This window comes from Chamaea fasciata, unplaced genomic scaffold (genome assembly GCF_029207755.1).
Source record: "Chamaea fasciata isolate MVZ Bird 193981 ecotype frontalis unplaced genomic scaffold, bChaFas1.0.hap1 SCAF_20, whole genome shotgun sequence".
NCBI classification, from domain to species: Eukaryota; Metazoa; Chordata; class Aves; order Passeriformes; family Sylviidae; genus Chamaea; species Chamaea fasciata.
Window position 1 is genome coordinate 4308954 of NW_027094105.1, and position 18495 is coordinate 4327448.

The following is an 18495-nucleotide window of genomic DNA, read 5'->3' on the forward strand; positions in this document are numbered from 1 at the left end:
TTAAGTTATTATTATTAGATGTTAATTTATTCTGGATTTCCTCCCAGAATGTGCTGGGTTTGAAACCTAAAATTACTTAGCACAGAGCTTTTTTTTTGTAAGCCCAAGGCCTGGGAGAACCTGTAAGTTCCACGAAAGCTTGATGGGACTCAGGAACTTCAGGAAGATTTTCTCAGGAAAAATCAGTCATGGTGTCAGGGGGCTGCTTTGTTCCTTGCCCACTGTCTCTCAGTCATTAACTGGGGCTGCTAATGTTAAAGATTAGATGATCTTTAGCAGGGAGAGCCCTGTTGATAGCCCATCCCTGCGGTTTTGTTGCAGTAGGCGCCGTGTCCTGGCCCTGGCTGTCCCTGTCACCTTCCAGTCATGCTCCTGTTGGTGAGCTGGACTCCTCCCCATGGCCAAAGGAGCAGCTCATGCCACAGGCTGGCATCCCAGGCATTTCCAGGAACTGCAAACCTGCTGTTCAGGGCTCACCTCCCGGCAGCTGCTCCTTTGAAGGACAAAGCCCAAGGATTTTTTCCTGGATGACATGCCAGGGGATGGGAGGAAGATCGCCAGGCCCCACTTGTGGAGGAAGTTAAGCCTCAGGAGGCTGTGGAGCCTGACCATGGTGAGGACACTCTCCCCTGGAGAGAAAGCAGCCTCTGGCCTCCAGCGTTGTGGCAGAAGAAACCTTAGGAGACTGCCAGTCCCTCATGGTGACACAATGTGCTCCCCCCATAAGGCTTTGCAGTTACCATGTTAATTTGTTGTACCCCATTGGCTCTTTCCCTCCTTTCTTCTTTCCCCCCAGTTGATTGATCCGTTTTCAGTCCTTCCTCTGATTGGTCCATTTCCCAATCCCTAACCTGATTGGCCAAGTTATGTGACCCCACCCCCTGCCTCTCCTATATAAATCCCTTCTCTTCCTGGCGCTCTGGTCTTCTGTCCCCAGATCCCCTCCAGGAAAGAAGCTCCTGGAGAACTCCACCAGAAGGCTCTGTCTGGTTCCTCCACATTACCCGAACAGGATTGCCCTTCACAAAAGAGCTCAATCACTCCAGAGGTCTGGATGTGCCTGTGGCACCAGGATATCCTTTTCAGGATGTCACAGCACTCCTGACCACCCTGCTCCAGCCACAACAGTCACCCAGTCCATGCCAGTGCAAGGAGACGCCCAAAGACCCTTCTCACGGTCCTGAGCTGTCCAAACTGCCCCAGCAGGTGTAGACATCCTCCAAGGCCACTCACAGCCTGCCCAGCCCACCAGCTCACATCCTTCCTAACATGCCCAAGTTTTCCCAATATCCCAGTTGCTCAGGGCTCCAGGCCACTCTGTGCTGGTGGTAAAAATTACAATCACAGAAACGGACTTTTGTGTGTTACCCTCAGCTCAAAATCACCAGCAGATTATTTAATTGCATGGGAAAATGTTCTCTTTAATCTTTTAGAATTAGTCATCTCTCCCTCAGTCATCTCTCTATATTTTTGGTTAGATAGACTGAAAATCTTAATATATCAGTGACATTTATAGCACATGTTAATATTATAAAACGTCAGAGCTCTATTTGCAGAAATGAATACTGATGTGATGGCAGTGTTTTATTATGTCAATGACTTTTATTATAAATATGATAAAACAGTGTCATCTTTTTTTTTTCTTCCAAATAAAAAATAAAGCCACCTAATAATTTATCCCAAGGTTACCGCTGTGCTACCTGGTTAATTTATTCAACAGTAGTGCTAAAAAAAATACACCCTGCAATGGATTTTCACGTTGTGTGGTCATTTGATGGATGTTACCATTGACCTGAGGGTTTGTTTAGGATTAGAGCATGACAACATGTGCAGGAACAGGCCTCACACAGCAGCTTCCTGGGGACACAAAGACAGCAGGTGAAACCTACTTTTAAGGGGATAATTAATCATTACCAGAGAGTGAAATGTGGCTGGATGTCACGGAATCTCCACTGCTCTCTCCAGGACTGCTGAAGTTTCCAGGCTCGATCCCACCTGTCTTGATGGCAGGTGAGGCTCTTGAGGGGGTTCCCTGCTCGAGGCTCCCCTGTCCCTCAGGTTCATTCCCAGAGATCCAGGAGCTCTGGGTGGTGTCTTGGATGAGCCCATTTTATGGGCTGTGATCCCATCTTACGAATTAATCTTTATAACTACAGCTAGTATTTACTGTGGTGACTAAATTGAACTTGTCACAACTGGTAGTAGCACTTCCAGCCCCAGAAAAATGGCAAATTCACAAAAAATTAAGAGTTCATTATGAGGAAAATGATATTTTATGCAAAAAGATTAGTAAATAAGGAGGGTTCCTATAAATTTCTTTTCTGTCTCTGTTTAAATTGCCTTACTTATCTTTGAAAATTGCAGGCTTGTAAGAATCATCTTTAAAAGCAATAAAATATTAATGCATTTAAAAGACAGAATGGGAAAGCTTGATTTGATTCATACAAAGTAGCATGACTCCAAGTGCTGGGATTTTTCAGAATAACAAGGGATATCATGGAATTCCCTCCAAAGTTAGAAGCAGCCACACATTAATGAAGAGGCACATCCATGGTTTGTGAGCTGCACTATGAGGGTTCTGTTCCCTGGGGAAAGGCACAGGAAGGGTGGAGATTGCAGTGTTGAGATGCTGTTGCTATGGTTAGTGGTGAGCAAGGATTTCAGGATTTATATTTCTTTTAATTTAAACTTTTTTTCCCCCCCTCCTCCCCCTCCTCTTCTGTCCCTGTGCAAAGGGAGACCCAATATTCCAGTCCTTGTAAGAAAGACATCTGTTTTGGTTGGTGGCTGGGAGGAGGTCAGGGAGAGGCTCTTGAAGATGCCTGTCATGCAGCAGTAGATAATAAATCCAGAGGGAAATTTAATTAGTGGGTGTTTTCAATGGCACAGGCATCTCAGATGTCTGGTGAGACGCCCAGTCTGGTTTTTCAGAACTCTCTGGCGCTGAGACCTGGCAGAGTCAGTGCCAGGAGGGGGTGGGCAGAAGGGTCTCTGGTGGGCAGTGAGTGGCAAGCTGAGGGGCCAAAGTGACAGCCTAAACAGCAGCACCAGGCAGGGAAACTCCTCCAGCTGCTCCTTGGATGAGAAATATCCCCAAACTGCCCCTGCTCAGCTCAGTAATGAGATGCTTTGTGGGAAGAGAGATTCCTGCTGGTGTCCAGCCCAGAGAGCTCCCTGAGGGGCAGGTGGAGTGACCAACCTTGGGACAGTGCCAGTGGGACAGGGTGGGCTGTGGCCTGGCTCTGCAGGGCCCTCCTGGCACATTCCTGAAGTGCTCATTATGCTGTGTCCTGTGAGTGCGTTTGTGGAGTCCCTGAGGACTCCAGCCTGAGGGAGCACAGCCAGAGAGGGCTTCTCCCTCCCACCAGTGACTGCAGACAGAACAGCAGCTCCGGAAGAAAATGCTGCAGCTTCACTTTTAAATGTTCCTCTGGGCTCTTGAGAAGGTTCTCAGACATCTGCAGGGCACTGAAGGATGCAGTGACGAGCCCACTCATTCACAGCACTGCCCAGCTGCTCCCAGAAGCCAGAGAAGACAAAGTTTCCTTCTGGTAACTTTGGTAACCAGCTCATTTCATTGTTTAATTTCTTTCATAAGGAGGAAGAAGGGATATAACCCTTCCTTCCCTGGACTGCAAATGGCTATGGGCAAGCTCAAAGTAAGGAAGTTGTGACAAGTTATTTACCCCTGGATGAAATGCCCTGATGAAGAAGCATAAATCGTGGTTTATTCAGAATATTTCCAAATTAAACCTTCGGGAAAGCCTGATGTCCTTCCATTTCTCCTGCTCTCAAACAAGCTGCTCCCAGTATGGCACAGACTTGGGTTGCTCCCACTGCAGATGTTCATAGGGGTCTTTTATTGGTATTTAAAGTGGGGTCTATAGAAACAACCTTCTGTACTGCAGCCCCTTGCACTCCGGAGTTTAAAGGCACACAAGAAATAAGGCTGGAAACATGGTCTCCTGAGGCATATGTAGACTTTTAAATCCCCAAGCCCACTGTCACTTGGGCTGCTGAGATCTGGTTACAGATCCTGCAGATGTGCTGCTGTTCTCGTGGCCCAGCTAAAACTAGAATTGATGCAGTGCAGTGGGAGAAAGGGAGAGAATCTATAAATATTTTTATAGCTCTGTATCTATCTATACATCTACATGTCTGTATATACCTGCCCAAGTATCTAACCTTGTGTTTCCCTGCAATCCTCCTTTGGACTCCTGCCTGACTACTGCCCTTTGGCAGTGGTGAAGTGCTCCCTGCCCAGCCGGTCCTGCTGCTCACTAGGGAATTCCAGTCATGTCCTCACTGGGGCTGGGATTTGTTTACATCTCCCTTCCAGGTGAGGTTTTACACCTCCCATTTCCCCTAATCTCATGCTTCAGGAGCGGGCCGCTGGGAGAGAGATGGTGTGAGGGAAGAAATTCCCTTATGTATGTGCTGGGATTTCAAAGCACAGCACTGGAGAGCAGAGCTGAGCCTGAGGTCACCCAGGAGATGCCTTTAGTGAGCTCCAGAGAGAAAAGCGTGGCGTGATGGTGCATGTAATACCAGCAAAGCAGTGGAGCCTGAAGCAGAGGAGTGTCTTCAAGCTGGTGTTACTCTGGAATATAGAAAAGACTGAGTCTGAATGGCTAAAAAAGGGGCAGAGCTGTGAGGGGCAACTCACGGAAGGAGGAGCGTGGGCTGAAGGTGAAGGGCAGCCTGTGTGAGATGACAACATGGAAGAAAGTGTAAAATGACAGAAAATGGAATTATGGGATGAAATGAGCAGTCAGAGGGAATCTCTGAAAGGCCTTTCTGCAAAGGCAAAACTGCCAAATCCATGATGTTGCTGATAAATGTGAATGGGGCAGGGAAGGAGTGGGGCATCTCAGGAGCTGAGAGAAGGACTGGAACGGAGGATTTTGAAGGATAAAAATCTGCACAGAGATGGTTGTGAAAACCAGAAGCGTTGGCCTGAGGCAGAGAAGAAGGATACAGGATGTAGGACCAAAGCACAGAGATGCAAGATTGATTTACGGAGAGAGGAGAGCCTGGGAGAGGAGGAGAGCCAAGGGGAAACACTGGCAAGAAGAATTCATTTGAGGGAGAAGTAATGCCATGGACAGGGACAGCCTGCCAGATCTTGGTACTGTCCTCATTTTAGTTTGTCACTTTGCTGTAATTTCACCTCCATCTCCACAATCACCTTACTGAGCTCCTTAAAGATGACTCATTAAAAGGGGAGGGAAAAAATGGAAAAAAAGGAAAAAACACCTCACCCCAATAACCACCTATTTCTTATCTAAACTGAAAGGGCAAGATGTATTTTTTACTTGGGCTTGAAAATACCTTTCAGAGCTCTGCTGGCATTTAATTTGTTTACTCCTTCTCTGGACTCTCACTTGCCCCTCTCTGCTCCTGCTGCTCACTGTTTCTCCTAAGTGGAAGCAAAGCCAGTAATGGCCAGGCTGGAGGTGAACTTTTAAACCCACAATTTTTGAGCAGCTTCAGAAAGAAACAAATGGAAGCTGCTGGGGCATAATTTAGGAAATGGCTGGAGATGAGTGTGTGTTTGGACCTCAAACAAGAGCAGGGAGACCATGAACTTTGGTGTAACAGGAGGATTTTCTGCTACTTTGAAGAAGGCAGGAGCACAGCCTCAGGGATTAAAAAGGATGCTAACAACACCTCCAGATGTGTGATGGAGCCCAGGTGAAAGTGGCCTTCCCCTTCCTGGAGATGTCACCTGGGCACTGTGGTGGCAGTTAATGATGACAGCTTTATGACCACATCTGTAATGGTGATGCTCCTGGATGGCTCCAAATGGGAGTTTTAAATGCCATGAAACCAGCTGTGCAGTGTTTTGTGTTGCACAAGAACAGCAGTGAGAAGGTCTGCGCCAATTTCCAATGTCAGGATGTGACATGTGGACGTGGATGTGTGTTCTCTGAAGCTGGAAGGGCTGCAGTGCTCTCAAGCTCTCCCTGCTTTCCCAGGGAGAGGAAATTCCAGGTCTGATCTGAAGTGAAAAGGAGCTGGAAACACAATGTCCTTTGAAAAAGGGAGCATCATTCCTGCTGGGTTTGTCCACGGAGATGGGGATCTGACAGAAAACTCTGCCTCATCCGTGCCTTGCAGCAGCAATGTGTGCAGAGCAGCCAGAGCAGCAGTATCTCTTTTGCTCTGGGCTCACTCAGCCTTTTCCTGGGGCTCCAGGGGTCTTGTTCCTATTAACGTAATTGGCAAACACATTGTTCAAATATTAGCAGTGGCAGCAAAGCCACTTGTGTGGGACAAGTCAAGGCAAGCGGTGCCTTCACTCCCAGCACTCAGACCTGGGCACTGTTGCCAGGCCTGTCAGGTGCTGAATGTGATCCAGAAATGCTGTCCAGCTCGGAGGCTGCTTGAGCTGCTCCAATCTTAGCCATTATTAATTTGACTGGGGATAAAACCACATTTAAAGGCCACTTTCTGCAACTGAAAGCAAGTGAGAAAGTGTAGCCCTGGTTTTGTGCCTGAGGTGTTTTGGTTTTCTGAAATTCTTTTCCCAAGGAATTTTCTGTAAAGAAGAAACATGTTCTTTGCAAACTGTACCTATGTTTTCATTCCTTTTCCTAGGAGGGACTTCTTCCTGATGTCCCTCTGGTCTGACCAATGTAATTAAAGAAGTTTGTCTTTGTTTCACCAATCAAATTGGTCTGTGTAGAATAGTATTAAAAAAAGACACATCCCAAAAATAAAAAAAGTCATTTTCAGCCTTCTGAAGTTCAGAGTCTGTGTCGTTGTAGTATAAAACAATGCCAAGAAAGCATTTGGCACAACATTCATCTGCCTCAGGTGAGTGGGTGAGTGGGGCAGAGCTGTGTGGGAGCAGGGAGTTGGGCTGAAGGAGCCTCCCCATGTCCACGTGTTCACTGCATCCAACTTGTTAGAGATCCATATTACATTACTGGCTTTTCACAAATATCAAAATTAATGCTGTATGTATAATGTTAGGATAACTTTGCTATATAAATATTGTTTCTATTTTTTGGTGTTAACAAAATTTAAAAATAGTAGCATGATAAACATATATCTTGGGCCATAGCATAATATTAAAATAGAGAGTATGTGATGTTAAAATGCTTTTGTTCATGTAACTGACTCAGAAAATAGTAAAGACAGTTAGGTGGATCCTCACATTTGTAGATTACCCTATTCGAATAAAGATAATATTGACAAAAACCAGAACCCCGAAGGAAGAATTTATTGACCCTCCATTATCAAGGAGGGTAAAAACAACAAGATGGAACCACCAAGAGAAATAAAATATATTAATTTAATCTACAAAACAGCATAAAGAGAAGTCAAAGGTTAAAACCAAGCAAAAGAACATCTAAACTCAAAATAATGTTTAAACAATGCATAATGGTCTATAAATATGCAGCAGGCTGATGCAATAGAAAAAATATTTAAAAAGTGTTTCCAAAATAGTAACTGTGCTCCCGACTAAATGCCAAGCACCTGGCCATTTTCTTTGTTTAACCCTTTGTTTTATTTCTGTCTCTTATTGTCTTTTTATTAAACTTTTAAAAATGTTACCAGAAAAGTGAACCTCATCTTTTCACAAACTCTCCCCTGGCTCCAGCATGTCATCCCAGGAAGGGATGAAGCAGGAGAGTTGCATAAAGCCGGGGAAAGGTTTGAATCAGCAGCTTCCCCAGCTCAGGAAAATGTCCTGCTGGCTTTGCTGCTGCACTGTGGTTGTGTAAGGCAAAACAAGGAGGGTTTGCAGGTACTTTGCAGAATAGGACTTCATGGGAAATGTTTATGGGAGCGAGCCAAATCCCACAACCCCACTGAAATCGATAGCATTTTATGTCAGGTATGAACAGGGTCAATATTTTTATGATGATGCCTTCACTGATATATTGTTTGCCTTAAAAAAAAAATGGAATGAAAGTGATGATAAAACTCAGGTTATGCTTAAGCATCCAGACGTGTGAATAATGCAGATCCTCTATGACAATAAAAAGGATGGAAGGAAGATCTTTGGAATTCTTTATTGATGAATTTAATGTAGCAGCTAACACCAAGTCAATGACACAATGAAGGGACTGAAGTTGCCAGGGCCACATCTGTGATTTGGGCCGGTGCAATCCTTGAAGGTGATAATTTGGGTCGTTAAAAATTCATTGCCCTGCCGAGGCTGTGAAAAGAAGTGCCAGTAAGATCATCCATGGGAAGGGGGTTGGAATTAGCTGATCTTTAAAGTCCCTTCAGGCCCAAACTGTTCTGTTCTGATCACAGAGATCTCCAGGTTGCTTTCATGTAAATCAGAATTCCAGTGAGAGGAAACTGGAGAGATTATCCATGACAGGATAATATTAGGAATGGTCGTCCACACCACAGCCCTGCACACAGCAATCCCAGACACCTCCTCCTTCATACCACTGCCCAATGGGCCCAGCTTGCTTTGATTTTTCAGATAAACCCCCTGATCTTAATGATGATAATATTAAGGAATACTATTTTTTCTCTTTTTGGTCAGCAAAGCATGCACTGCTTTTTTTGCCTTTTTTTTTTTTCCCCCTCCTATATATGCAGCTGGGAAAAAAAAAAAAAAACAACCCTGAAACCCACAGCTCCCCACCACCCTGATCCCAGCATATTCTAAAGATTTAAAATAGACAAGACACATAAATGAGAATTCAAAACACGCTTGTAAAAACCTAATGCATTTTTTAGCCATTCTCATGCTGTTTGAACACGGAAAGCTGGGCACACTCTGGCTACAGCTGACATCTCTCCTGCTATAACTCTGCTGGAGCTGAGATGAGCTACATCAGCAGACAATTTGGCCCATAATTTTTCTCGTGACCAGCAATTTAAAACATAATCTCTGAAGGCAGTGGGTGTTTGGCCACTCTTCTCCCTCCCTGCTTGGAGCCTTGGCAATAGAGCCCCTGGAGAGGGATTGTCCCTCCTCCGTGTCACACCACCCATTCCACACCTCCCAAACCACTGACACTGAAAGAAAATCCACCCAAAACTGTCCCTGCTTCACGTGTGTCATGTCCTCCCTCTTCTATGGGTAAACTGACGTGTGGAATGGACACTTTCACTTAAAAATATCAATAATTGTAGATTTCAACCCCAAACCCCATATAATACTGAAATAATTTTCTCCTTAAACTCAACCTTATTCTTTAGGTGGAAGCCCGTCTTTAAATCAGAAGGAAGCAAAAGCTGTGGTTTCAGCAGCATTTCTGTTAGAATTAAAAACCCTGGAGCTTCTGGTACACTTTTGTGTTCATTTAAAGTTTGTAAAAATTAATGGAGGAAAATAGGAGAACAAAAATCATTACAGGAAGATTTTTACTTCAATACGTATAAACTCAAAGCGATTGACGAACTGATTTTATTTCTTTTCTACACAAACATTCTGTTAATGAAGTGTTTTGTTGTTTATTTACCTTTACAAATACCCAAGGAGAGCTTCGCAGCAGGGTATATATTACTCCCTAGGAAGCAGAAAGCTTATAGGTCTAGGGAAATATATTTATTTAACATTTATACTAAACCCTAGACCTCATTCACATGCCAAATTTTGCCCCATTATGATATTTCAATGTATCCATAAGACTGACAGCAGAAAAAGTTGAACAGAAATGCAATTTTCCTGCAAGAAAAAAAAAGGATAGTTTGAAAATGCAAAAAAAAAAAAAAATTAAGTTAAAATCCTCCAAGTATATCATTTTGGCTCATGATTAATGGTATTTGGGGGCACATTATTCTCTCCCACGGTCTTCAGAGCTTGTACCTGCCCACTTCAAAGGAAATGTTGAAGCAATTTCTGTGATGCTGGTATTTTTCAGATGATTTTTTTTTTTTATTTTGATAGAAACCAACTACCACTTTGCAAATATTTTGATGGAAAATCCCTGGCAATTTCCCACAATTCAATGAACTCAATTAGATTCCTTGCACGGTCTAAATTCCGTGAAAACCAGCATCCAGAATCTGTCTCCAGGGGAAATATGCACACATTTTTATTGGGTTTGTTACGTCTGGATCTTCCTTGGTCACAGCCCCTCTGATTTGTGCTGTTGCCACAGATGATTGAGCTTTATTACAATTTTGGATGCTCGTCATTTGGGTGTACTGTTGCATCCTGCAGACAACGAACTGGAGAGGTGCAGGGAACAGGAGAAGAGGAAGGACGTGTTTTGAGGAGCATCATTTCAGATCCATGTCAGAATCCTGCGACCACTCAGCCCTAAAAAGGTTTTTTTCTCCCATTTCCCCACATCTGGACAACTGCTGTGAGCATCCATGTTCATCCCTAGCAGGTTGCCACTCCTTTTTCCAGCCAGAATTTGCTGATATTCCTGTGGCAAACCCGGAAACAGGAAATCAGATGCAGCTGCAGGTCCTAGAAAATCTGAGATGTTCCCAACAGGCTCCTTTTCTTGTCCCCACCACCTTATTTTTTGGCACCAAAAGCCAACTAACCATGAAATAGCTGCTTCAGCCATGGGAAACTGAACACATCTCACTCTCTATTTCCCTCCCTCCATGGTTCTATTTCACACTGAGCTTTGATGAGCCTTGTAGATATGTGCCCTTGGATGATCCAAAGTTTATAAAATAACAATGAGATCCTCAAAGCAATGCTAGGATAATGTTTGGTGAGGAAAACCAAGCAGGAGACAATGTGAAGGAAAGTGGGGGCAAAAGGGGGGAAATAGGAAAAGACAACAGGCAAAAAAGAAAAATAAAGTAATGCAAAAATGAAAATAGGGAAAAGTCTGAAGGGACAAAGTGAAGATGGAGGAGACAGACTGGAGAAGATGAATGGATGGGCTGAAGGAAGGCAAAGCAAGGGGAAAGCTGAGTCAGGAATGATGAAAGAACTCCAGAGTGATGGGTCTGCAGGTGCATCTCAGCAGGTTGCCTCTGATGGGCTCTCTCAGAGACACAGCATGGCACCTGGGCTAATTTATAAAGGAAATGAAAAGGAAATGGACTCATTATAATGAACACCATTAATTCACCTCTTCAGGCTCCACTGTTTGAACAGAGAGCCTCCAACCTCTCAATTGTCGTTTGTCTGTTCCATTCTTCTCTGTGGCCTGGTGGAAAGGACTGGTGAGCACAGACGCCCCCAAAAGGCTGCACAACCACTAATTAGCATATATATTGTTTGTCCTGGTACAAATTTATAGCAAACAGCAATATTTTACACTCCAGTAAAGTTAATAAATGAGGATTTAGGCTATAAAAATTTCATGTTCTTTTGTGCAAAGGTCAATTATAAATAGTTAAGCTCAGATTCATCCAAAAGCTCTGGGCTTCAGCAGGGGAAGAATAGAATGTGTTTTGGTCACTGTGATTGCAGGTGGACAAATGCCTCTTTCACAGTGCCTGAGACATCTCTCTGCAGCAGCCCACTCATTTGTAGAGTGATTTTGGCTCTGAGGTGATGGATGTCCCATTTTAGAGGAAGAAGATGCTCTGAAGTGTTGGAGACAGGATCTCACTGGGCCAGGAGAGGGGATAATTTAATGGTTGGAGTTGTCTCCTCTGAGAAGGAGTTGTGGAGGTGGAAAAGCAGATGCATTCACTCAGCATCTCCAATGGTGTTACAAAAGACAAAAACACAGAGAGAAATCAAGGAATATGAAAACTCTTCCAAATTTTAGAGATAAAAGGAAATCTGGGCTTCAAGACATCTGTTATTTCATAGAATCATGGAAAAACTTCGGTTGAAAGGGATCTTAAACTCCTATGGGCAGGGACACCTCCCACTATCCCAGGATGTTCCAAGCCCTGTCCAATCTGGCCTTGGACACTTCCACACCTTCTCTGGGCAGCCTGTGCCAGGGCCTCCCCACCCTCACAGGGGATAATTTCTTCCTAATTTTGAATCTAAACCTCCTCCCTGTCAGTTTAACACCATCCCTCCTTGTCCTGTCACTCCTCCATGTCCTATTTGTGTTATGGGAACATGGAGCATCCACATTGTACCCAACTCTATAAATAAATGAAGGAGAGGTGGCCTTGTTTTAAAGAGCATCATCTACATATGAGTAATGGAAGGAGATGTTGGTGGTCCTGTGCATCATTATTAACATTATTCCTTTATCACACATTGGCAACAGTGAGACCGTGTCCCATTGTATGAGGTCACAAGTGAACATGTCATGTTAGACATCTCAAGGCCGGGGGTTTATAAGGTATGGGCTCAATGATATATGGATTTATTTCCTTTCTAGTGCAGGAAGAGAGAAAAAAAATATTGATCTTTCCTGCAACAACCTACTTGAGAATGAAGGCATCAACTCAGAATTTTTTTTTGAGAGATCCTAGGGAAGTTGGTCTGGGAGGAGATAATTCAATTGCAGGACACTGGAGACTAGCCTCTGTTTCTTTATTATTGCCTTTATCTCAATTTTCCTATTAAATTGTAGTTCTGACTTGGAATCTCCCACTGGTTTGCCTCCAAACTAGTACACTTCCCCACTCCCCTGCTTTTCACTTGGTGAACTTGGAAATTGTCCCTGGGGAGAGAGGGTGTGCAGAGCTACCAGCTCTCTGCAAGGAGAAGCCCCAGCCACCACAGATTCTGAAAGGGGTTTAATGCTAAAGTTGAATGAAATGAAACTGTTTCCATCATAATAACCTGTGAGTTCATTTCCCTGCATTTCCACATGATCTATTTTTCCCTGCTTGACATTAAAGGAGCTGTGCAGCAGCAGAGAACAAAAACAGGATTGGGAAGGAGAATCCATCTCCCAGGATCAGCAGAAGCTGTTGGCTGTTACTGCCAGCGTGGCTCAGCAAAGGTCACCCGAAATGGGCAGTGCTGTGAGTTTTGCAAGAGGTTGGAAAGCAAAGAGAGGCCAGGCTTGAGCTGGGCTGCTGAGGGGCTTTCAGAGATGCCCCAGAAAGGGGAGGGATGCTGATGTCTGCACTTGGTCAGGAGACAGAGCTCAGCAAGGAGGCCAATGCAGCTGTGACTGTCATGTTGGCTTTGCTTCATTTACAGCACCTGTTAACTACACAGGGTTCGTGTGGGGAACAGCTGGTGAGGTCCCTCCCTCTGTCCTGCTTCTGCATGAGCTGGCCTGGTTGTGTTCTCAGCATGTCAGACCCAGGAGGTTCTTGTCCTTGTGTGTCCAGGCACTGTTCTCATTATGGCTCCAGTTATGTAACTTCCCAATTTTAAATTAAACTGTGAAACAATTTTGCAATTTCTTTTCATCCAAGACCATAAAGGATGACAAAATAATGGAGAGGGGGAAAGCATCTCTTCAGCTTGGATGTTTTCAGGGCCCTTGTGTTCTTCAGCCAGTTAATTTGTGATCCCTCTGCTCCAAACCTTCATCCTCCATTGTCCATAGGTGATTTTTACCCTTACACTTTCAAAATTACTTGAGTCAAATGGAAAAGCTTCTGAAGGTCAAGGTACAGAACTTTTGTCACTTCCTCAAGCCCAAGGGAGATCATATTTGTTAGGCTGTGGTATATTTGTGACTGGAGTGCGCACTTTCAGAAGATGTTTACACAGATTATTTCAGATATAACTCCCTGGGTTTTTTGATATTTATATAAAGTTTGGTGAAGACTTCAAATACAGCCTGGATCTCATTGTATAAGAGCAAAGGTGCACAAGGGAAAATGACAAACCCTGTGACAGCACACATCTCCTCAAGTTAGGAGAGGTCCTGCCAACCAGGAGTTCAAGCAAAGGGAGCAGAAATAGGACTGCAAAAGTCCAGGGAAAATGGATAAGGTGATATCCTGCATTAAGAAACAACTTGGATTAGGGTGATTCACTGATTGAGAAGGAAGCAGCCACAGGAGGGTCCTTTCGTGAGACAAAGCCTCTTTCAGTGGCCCCCAGTTTCAAACTGTGTGTCTTGGCACTGACCTTGTGGGCCAGACCCTTGCCCTGGTATTGCAGAAATCATCTGTTTTCCAAAACACTGAGTGCTGGGCACTGTGCTACACAAGGACAGAGCGAGAGGCAGCAGCCCTGCTCCCCCACAGGCAGGAGGAGATGGTGGCAGAGGGCACATCCATCCCAGAGCACACCCCCATCTGCTGCTGCTGCTATTTCCCCCGTGGAAGTGGGGCTGCAGAAGGGCTTGAAGGAGCCCAAGGACTGTGAAAGGGGTGTCCTGTGACCCACATCATCTCCTGGAGCTCCAGCTCAGGTGGTGTGGGTGGTTCATACACATAGGTTAGTTGTCCCCTCTCTCACCTGGATATATTAACTCCTCAGGAGTTCAAAAACTCATATAGATCCAGAAATTTGGAAGCTCAGGCGGCTCTCATCAAAGCTTTCAATGTTATTTTCTCTGCGAGTCAAAGGTAGATTCCAAACCCCCTCAGGAATCCACCTTTAATAAACACTTGTGGGGTAAGTGGTGCAGAGCATACAGCCAGGCCCCTGTTACTATATTTTCCCCTTGTTCAGTACCTCTCTCACCCAAATATCTCTGAGCTGTAGGGGGTTGTTTGTGGTGATAGGGATCTTATTGCAATTAATTTCTCATCCAAATTAAAACCAGAGAGTTGGGTTCACCTTGCTGTGCTGGCTGAATGCTTTTCATGGAGCAGAGTAAGGCCAGTCATCCTTGGCAGTGGCAAAGCTGGGAGGTTGAAATTCACTGCGTTACTGCCTGAGAAGATGAAGGATCACTGAGCTATGGCAAAGTTAAAGCTTGCCCTAATTCCCCCACTGAAGTCCATAATCAAGCTTGGAAGCAACAGAAAATGCCTTCAGACCAGAGCCTAGCAAGGAGATGACACAGCAAGTGCCATCTGCAGCTGTAGGAGGCTGCAGCAGAACAAATCCCAGTGCCATGTCACATGCCATGGGTACAGCTGTCCGGGTGCTGCAGCCAGGCTGGGCCCTGAAATATTGACAAAATCCATTTTCTCCTGGCAAGACCCATCCTGGGGGATCTGGGTCTGCTCCAGGTGTCCCCCAGGCTCTGCCCTGCCCCTCTGCAGTGTGCTGTAGGAAAAGCATTAACAACAAAGCATTCATCCAGCTGTCTGCCACAGCAACAGGTCCCTTTTGGCAGGTGACAGCAGCAGCCTGGGGCAGAATTTGGCACCTCCAGGGGATGTGGAGGGACGTGGAGGGGAGCCAGGCTGAGACAGCCCTGATCTGAGTCATGGGCTGACTTGCACAATTCCTGTGACTCAGTAGCTGAAGGGGTTTGGGTGGCTGTTCTCAGGCTTATTCCCAAATCTTGGGTCACCAGTAGCATCAGGAGCACAGCCCCAGGACCTCCGGCAGGAAGGAGTCAGTGGTGGGGCTGCTCTGCATTGCTGCTCAGAAATCTCAGTCACAAAGGCTTCCCTTTGAAGCCCCCTCCTACATGGCAGTAGAGGCATGGGCCCCAGGGTTCATTTTATATTTTGCTGCTTTATCCCCACTCTTTCTTCCTTGTCTTCAAAAGGTGCTGCTCACAATGCAGAGGGAGGATCTATTTCTTAGTTTGAGAGGGGAAAAATGTAAATGTGGAACAATACTTGGCAAAATAAACCTATAAGGGGAAATCTTCCGGCAGTGTTTCTTTTTGTTGCGAGTTATTATGTACACCCCGTGCTCTGGTATCATTTTATAATCTAAAATATTGCCGGGCAGTAATAAAATAATTAAATACAAATACATTATTACATCTTTGCCTGGCTTAATGATGGGCACCTTGGGCAGGGTCACCTGCAGGGTGGAGGCAGCTGGTGGCCCTGTTGGCTCTTGTCCCCTGTTCTGTCTACTCATTTCTCTGCTGCAGGGCCCATTTGCTTGGCCAAGAGCCACGGGCCTCCCAGCTGAGAGAGAAATTCAAGCACAGGAAGCAATTTATTGTCAAATAAAGACAACCTCTGACATCAGTTTCATTTCTTGTTTTTATTGACCCATTTCACGCATCTGAAGTCAATTTTCAAAGGCTGTTAGGGGCAGGTGTGCTCTGCTGTCCTGGTTAAGTGGCCTCACTTTGCAGGGCTCCCAGAGAGCACAAACAGGCAGCATCACCTGAGTCCAGGCTCAAACTCCTGGTGCATCCCTTGTCCCTGGAGCCCAGGAGTGGGGCAGTCTTAAAGCCAGGCAGAGAAAAGCTCTGACAGGCAAGCAGGAGGGGCAAGGGCTGGAACTGGCTTAAGAATAAAGGGTGAAAGTAAGAGTATGGCAGGAAAATGGGATTTGCTGTGTCAGACCAGGAGAGAAAAAGGTGAGACAGCAGAATAGGAGGATGAGATGGTGTTAATATAAAATTGTGGGAGATAGAGTTGGAAGAAGAAATCTTTATGTAAAGGAGAAAAGAGAGAAGGCAAAAAGAAGAAAATAAATGAAGAGTTAGTCTGAGGAAGATAAAGAAATGAGAAAAAGCAAAAAGGGTTTGTACTTCTCCCTCCTGCAGCTGCTGGGTCCACTTTGTGACTTAACATTTTGGGGCTGTGATTTAGAGGCTTTTCTTTTTCACCTCCCACTGTCCCAGGGTGCTCCAAGCCCTGTCCAACCTGGCCTTGGAGACTTCCAGGGATCCAGGGGCAGCCACAGCCTCTCTGGGCACCCTGTGCCAGGGCCTGCCCACCCTCACAGTGAGGAATTTGTTCTTTACTTCTTAAAAATTTCTTCTTTTAGCAGAATTGTCCGTGGTTTCATCTATTCCTGGGCCCTGAGGGCTGGAAGCCAGCCAGGGTGGATCAGCAACTCCAACCTTCTCCTGCTTCCTCACTTGAAATCACTACCTGCCACCTGAGGAGCTGCTGAAATGTGTTCTCCACACCTCCTCTGAGCTCCCCACCCTCAGAAGCCTCCGTGGATTTCCAATTTAACTCCTCCAGGGAGAGTGTGCCTGAAAGGAAGAAGCACAAGCTTACTAAATGAATCTCTTAATCACTGTCATTTTAGTCCTAAAAAACCTAGCAAAAACAAAGGTACAATTTCTGCAGACAAATGTAAGTCCAGCAGTGAATTTCCCCTCCTGATCACATCCCTCTGGAGAAATCTTTCTTGTTGAGCTGATTTTTTTTTTTTTTTTAACATATATAAAGCACATTTCCTTCGATATTTTCCACATTCAGCAAGGTGAAAATGCTGGTCAAAAATTATTTGTTTCTATGCAGGGAGAAAAGCAATGTGTGTCCAGGCTTTGAAGCCTTCTTGACTAAACATAATCACAGTGTCCTCAGGAGGAGCTGAGCCCAGGTTGTCTTGGTGGATCAGGCTTTAACCTGCTAAGACTGAGAGGATTTTTATGCTCCTGATGGTGTTAAAGCTGTCCCATGTTCCCAGCTGGTCAAAATTCAGGTGCACCCAATATGAGATATCATAGTTAAATGAATCGGAATGAATAAAGTGTAATTTATTCTGCATGTTAAAGGGTCATAACACACTCAGGGGCATGAGGCAGAAGGAACACACCTTTCTTCTCACCTTGGAGCTCACAGCATTTAACCATGTTCAGGTTTGGCCTGGTGATCCTGAGCCCCCCTGGTGAGTGAACTGCCTGTGGGGGAATCTGGGATTTTGGACAAACTGGCGTAGATATTGTCTCCTTGCAGCTAATTGTCCTGAGATAAATCTTGCTATGAGGAAATAGCTTTGCCAACAAAAGAAATAAGTGATTTGTGAGGGAAAGGCTGCAATGGAACAGCAGAGAGCTCAATAGCGCAGTGAGTTACCTGCAAATAGAGGTGGGAATGCAGGAACTGAAAGCTGAGCCCCATCTTTGATCCATGCAGTGGGCTCCCCACACCAGGGGACTACTCTCCCAGGTTTGTGCAACAAAAGGAATGTAAGGCAGCCCCTCCATCCTCTGCTTCCTCCCCCAGCTGGGTTAAAATTGTGTGTTCAGAAAGTGAGCCCGGATGGGTTCCATGTAATAAATTCTGTTTGAAAGCTGGAGGGTTTGCAGCCAGCAGAGGAGGGAAGCTCTGGGACAGCCTTCAGCAAGAGGAGTGGGTGGCAGGCAGCAGCCTGATGGGTTTTATGATCAAGCTTGATCAGCTTTCGAGTGGGTTTGCGTGGAACAGTTGCCCAAGAATAGCAGGGACTGGGTGCTGTGACCTTTGAGGGCTCTTTCCATCACGTGTTCCCTGAAATTCCAGTGAAATCATGGGGTATAACAGACACAGTTCCATAGGGGTTTTTTTTTGTTTCATGGAAGGTGCTTTAGTTTACACCAGCTGAGAGCTGCCCTAGTGTGGCCAAAGCCAGGGCTGGCAACCTTTAATCCTTGACTCGTGTGACAACACCTCCGTCCTCTCAGCCCTCACCTGCCTTCCTGATAATACCAAGGATGGCTTTATTCTGCAGGGCCTTTTTCTATTGTAGAGATGTTAGCAATGGCCTATCTGGTGCCACATTCAAATAGACATTTCTCCCTTTGTCTGGCAATAAAAGATACCTTGAAAGAGCAAGGATGGTGGTGAGAGTGTCAGGTGGGGTCACGAGGCACAGGCATTCCACAAAAGGGAACAAAATAACAGTGAGAAAATACCTCAAAA

The 18495-nt window shown here is 45.2% G+C and overlaps 1 long non-coding RNA gene across 4 annotated transcripts; it reads left to right on the top strand.

Annotated features, from left to right (window-relative positions):
- Nucleotides 1–15992: 15992 nt before the first annotated feature.
- LOC136299532 (uncharacterized) lies at nucleotides 15993–18146 on the top strand. 4 transcript variants are annotated; one of them, XR_010723513.1, is made up of 2 exons: nucleotides 15993–16380; nucleotides 16628–18146. It is a non-coding gene; the product is annotated as an uncharacterized lncRNA (long non-coding RNA). The 4 variants fall into 4 exon arrangements; XR_010723512.1 differs by having other exon boundaries at nucleotides 16631–18146; XR_010723514.1 differs by having other exon boundaries at nucleotides 15993–16214.
- Nucleotides 18147–18495: the final 349 nt, after the last annotated feature.